The 1059-nt window shown below is 56.3% G+C and overlaps 1 protein-coding gene across 1 annotated transcript in view; it reads left to right on the forward strand.

Moving 5' to 3' along the window:
- Window positions 1-1059, forward strand: part of FBN3 (fibrillin 3) — a 72682-nt gene that overhangs the window by 31340 nt on the left and 40283 nt on the right. The window lies entirely within an intron of this gene.

Here is a 1059-nt window from a genome sequence, read left to right on the forward strand (position 1 = left end):
GGATTTCCATGGGAATGGGATTCCCTGGTTTTCCATGGGAACAGGATTCCCTGGTTTTCCATGGGAATGGCATTCCCTGGTTTTCCATGGGAATGGGATTTGCTGTTTTTCCATGGGAATGGGATTTGCTGGTTTTCCATGGGAATGGGATTTGCTGGATTTCCATGGGAATGGCATTCCTGCTGCCCCTGGTGCTGCCTGGGGCTGGGTGAGGGGTGTCAGAGGCACAGATCTGCCCCCAGGGCTCGGGTCCCCCCCAGAGCTACTCCAAGTTTTTGGGTGGTTCTGTTTTTCTTCCCCAATGGAGAGACTTTGCCTTCCTAAAGCTCTTCCAGAGCTCCGGGGCTTGCAGGGCAGGGCAGGGATGGAATGACAGGGCAGCCTGGCTGATAAAATCTCCTTTTGGCTGCAGGGGCCCGGGTGGGGGAGGCATTTTCTGGTGTTTTCTGTGTTCTGCTCTGCTGCTCTGGCAGCTCTCAGGCTTTTCTGACTGAGGAGCATCAAAGAGCCAGAGCAGCACCGGGGGCTCGGGGGACACCTCAGGGGGCAGAATCCCACAGTCCTAAAGAGCCAAGCAGGAATTTGTCTTCCCCTCTTGACTGGAATAGAATCCCAGAATGGAATTGTGGAATATCCTGGGCTGGGAGGGGCCCACAGGGACCTGCATGGCCATGAGCCACCACCCCCATGGCACTGAGAGCCACACCTGGGCTTTCCTTGGACACCTCCAAACCTCCCTTTCCAGTGTCCAATCCCTCTCTGGGAAGGATTTCTTCACAGATCCACAGAATTCACAGAATTCACAGAATGGAAGAGACCTCCCAGCCCACCGAGTCCAGCCCAGCCCAAACACCTCAGCTAACACCTCACCACGGCACCGAGTGCCACATCCAGACTTCCCTTAAACACATCCAGGGATGTGCTGGACTCCATTCCAGCACTTTCCTTGGGTGTCCAGCCCAAACCTCCCCTGGCAGGAGCTGTGGAGAGAAGCAGAGCCCCCACAAACCCCTCTGGGAGAGTTTGGGAGACCTTTCCTGGCCTCCAGCACCCCCTGAC

The sequence above is a fragment of the Parus major genome, chromosome 28 (genome assembly GCF_001522545.3).
Source record: "Parus major isolate Abel chromosome 28, Parus_major1.1, whole genome shotgun sequence".
NCBI lineage: Eukaryota > Metazoa > Chordata > Aves > Passeriformes > Paridae > Parus > Parus major.